The following is a 4153-nucleotide window of genomic DNA, read 5'->3' as shown; positions in this document are numbered from 1 at the left end:
TAATTTCGTGACACAATATTTTCACTGGAATTGCTATTTATTGGCGATAGATACTATGTCGTCTCATATCGACAAAATACGTACACATGGTACGTCTGCAGCGCACGCGGCTTATAGCAAGCTTTTGTCGCAAACAATAGAGGAGATAGCGCATGACGACATTACATTGATACCAACATCGCCATCAGATGAATGGTGGATACTGGTTGCAGGTGCCAGTGCAGTAAACGTTAGTTTTTCTCTAACGTAGTATTTCATTCAAAGTTTTTTTATTGTAGAATGGCCAAGTCACGTGAAGCGTCGGATTATATGAAATTTTGTGTGGAAGATAATAGTATTTCGCCCCACAAGTAAGGTTAAAAATCTGGCGAACAGCGTAATCGACAACAATAATGGACTATAATGATACGTAGGGTGATGTTTATTGAACTATATGAAAAAAAACGTAAATTAGTTACAAACTACCTACCGTATGCACACACTTCATTCAACATGTAAACGTCATTACAGATATTCAAATTTAGGTTATGACATGTTCGATATGCCTGCCATCACTGGCGATGGTGCGACGCAGACGAATAGCGAAATTCTGCATGACCCACTGAAGTGTCGGAATATCGATGCGGTCGACGACCTCCTGAATGGCTGTTTTCAGCTCAGTAATGGTTTTAGTGTTATTGCTGTACGCCTTGTCTTTAATATAGCCTCACAAAAAGGAGTCCCTTTTGTTCAGATCCGGAGAATTTGTCGGCCAATGAAGGCCCATGTCATTTGCCTCTGGGTACCCCGGAGCCAGAATACGGTCCCCAAAGTGCTCCCTCAGGACATCAAACACTCTATTGATCGATTGGGCTCAAGCTCCGCCTTGCATGAACCACATCTTGTCGAAATCAAGGTCACGTTGGATAATGGGGATAAAATCATCTTCCAAAAGCGTGAGATTGATCAGTGGAACACTTAAGTAACTCACGTACAGTTCGGTAGTAGGAATATCGCACCGATTTTTCTGTGTCTGGACATTGCACACCACGCAGTCGCCTCAAAGGCGAAGAAACTTCTCTATCGCGAAATGCGGATTCTCAGTCCCCCAAATGCGCCGATTTCGCTTATTGACGAACCCATCCAAATGAAAATGAGCTTCGCCGCTAAACCAAACCATACTAATTCCCATCATGCCCCGCGGCCAATCGTGCATTTTGAACGTCCTAACGCAAACCGTTCAGGAGTTATGACGATTTTATCTCATATAGTTCAATAATTGTCACCCTGTAGATACCGATCAGATGCGGTTGGTCTTTCATTTAACACTGAAGTCGAAATAAGGCCTGTGGACTAGACATTCCCTCAGAATTATTGAAATCCTTAGGAGAGCCAGCCATGACAAAACTATTCCATCAGATGTTCAAGATATAAGAGGAAATAATATCCTCATACTTCAAGAAGAACTCCAGTTCCAAACGAGCTACATGCTGAGAGGTGTGAATATTATCGAACTATCAGTTTAACAAGTCTCTTGAAAGACATCATGTTTACGCCAGTGAATGTTAAACTTTTTATTTCCACTATTGCAATTTCAGCCTTAGGCCATTATCAAGTGCAGATGTTTTGGCTTTAAGCCATGTCTGCTTTATACAAGCTGACACATTTATATGTCGTTGTCATTTGCTGTTATATACATTCGTAACGTTGCTAAGTGTAATGTAATGTAATGTATATAACAGCAAATGACAACGACATATAAATGTGTCAGCCTGTATAAAGTAGACATGGCTTAAAGCCAAAGCATCTTCACTTGATAATGGCCTAAGGCCGAAATTGCAATAATGGAAATAAAAAAGTTTAACAGTCACTGGTGTAAACATGATGTCTTTCAAGAAATTTCACATGACTGTGAATCCCAGTTATGAGAAGTTAATTAGTTTAACAACTCATGGTTACAGAAAAAAGACACAAATTATTTACAAATGAACGGAAAAACGTGAAAGACCCGACCTCGTGGAAGATTAGTTTGAGTACTGGTGGAATTTAGATAAAAGCAAGGCAATGCTACCCCTACGATTTTTCTTGGAAAAAGGTTGAAGAAAGAAAGACCTACATTTGTAGCATTTGTAGGTGTAGAGGAAACTTTTGACAGTGTTGAATAGAACACACCCTTTGAAATTCAAAAGGCAGAAGGAATAAAATTCATGGAACGAAATGTTTCTACAATATGCACAGAAACCAGACTGCTTTTATAAGAGTCGAAGAACATGAAAGGGAAGCAGTAATTGTAAAGGGAGTGAGGAAGGGTTGTAGCCTACCCCCAATGTTAGTTAATCTGGTGGTGGTTAAGTTCCTACGGGAGAAACTGCTGAGGTCATCAGTCACCTAGGCTTACATACTACTTAATCTAACTTAAACTAACTTTGTCTAAGGACAACACACACACCCATGCCCGAGGGAGAACTCGAACCTCGGACGGGAGGAAACGCGCGAACCGCGTCAAGCGCCTGAGACCGCGTGGCTATCCCGCGCGGTAGTTAATCCGTACATAGAGCAAGGTGTGAAGGAAACCAAGGAGAAACTGGGAAATGGAATTAAAGTTCAGGAAGAGGAAATAAAAACCATGAAGTTTACCGACTACATTGTAATTCTGCCAGAGACAGCAAAGGACTTGGAAGAAAACTTAAAAGGAATGGACAGTGTCTCGTAAACAGTTATCGAGGGGCGTTGAAAAGGTAATGCCACAATTCTTTTCGCGGCCAATACCGGTTTAAAAATGCAAAATTTGTTGTGAAACATCAAGGAATATTCCGGCTTCGGCCCCCACAGTTTCATGAAGTTTCGGTTGGTGGATAGGTAATGGCGTCTGCAATGGCGGTGCGTTCCAAGCAGAGAGCTGTCGTTGAGTTTCTTTTGACAGAAAACCAGAGCGTCCCAGATATTCATCGGCACTTGCAGAATGTCTACGGAGACCTGGCAGTGAACAAAAGCACGGCGAGTCGCTGGGCGAGTCGTCTGTCATCATCGCAACAAGGTCGCGTAAACCTGTCCGATTTCTCGCGTGCCGCCCAGCCTCACGGAGCTGTGACCGTGTTGGAACGTGCGGACACTCTCATTCGACGTATCACAATCAACACCTCGATGCTCAACTGGACGTTTCTGTTGGTAGTGCTGACACACCAGTTCGGGCAATCAAAGGTGTGCGCCCTCTGATTTCAAAATGTTCAAATGTGTGTGAATTTCTAAGGGACCAAACTGCTTAGCTCATCGGTTCAAATGGCTCTGAGCACTATGGGACTTAACATCTGAGGTCATTAGTCCCCTAGAACTACTTAAACCTAACCAACCTAAGGACATTACACACATTAGTGCCCGAGGCAGGATTCGAACCTGCGACCATAGCAGTAGAGCGTTTCTGGACTGAAGCGCCTAGAACGGCTCGGCCAGGTCATCGATCCCTAGACTTACACACTACTTAAACTAACTTAAACTAACCTACGCCAAGAACAATACACACACACACACACACGCCCGAGGGAGGACTCGAACCTCCTGCGGGAGGGGCCGCGCAGTCCGTGACATGACGCCTTAAACCACGCGGTCAATCCGCGCGGCCCCGCTGGTTTCCTTGCCGCCTAACAGAAGACCACGAAGGACCATCTGTGCGGAGTTGCTTGCGTATTACGATACTGATCGTAACAAATTTTTGTCGAACGTCGTCACAGGCGATAAAACATGGATTCATAACTTCGAACGGAAACAAAACAGCAATCAGTGGAGTGGCCCCACACCATCACTCCTCGGAAGAAAACGTTCAGGGTCGCATCCTAAGCCGGTAAAATCATGGCGACAGTCTTGTGGGACTCCGAAGGCGTTATTCTGTTTGACATCCTCCATCATGGTGCAACGATCAACTCAGAAATGTATTGTACTGCCATCATGAAATTGAAGAAACGACTTCAGTTTGTTCGTCGCCACAAAAATGCAAACGAACTTCCGCTTCTCCATGACAAAGCAAGGCCTCACACAAGTCTGCGCATCCGAGATAAGCTCACAAAACTTCATTGGACTATTCTTCCTCATCAATCCTATAGCCCGGATCTCGCACCTTCTGGCTTCTGTCTGTTTGGCCCAAAAAAGGGTGCACTCCGTGGGAAGCAGCACGTGGGTG

This window comes from Schistocerca piceifrons, chromosome 1, assembly GCF_021461385.2.
Source record: "Schistocerca piceifrons isolate TAMUIC-IGC-003096 chromosome 1, iqSchPice1.1, whole genome shotgun sequence".
Lineage (NCBI taxonomy): Eukaryota > Metazoa > Arthropoda > Insecta > Orthoptera > Acrididae > Schistocerca > Schistocerca piceifrons.
Note: the sequence above shows the minus strand (reverse complement) of the source record.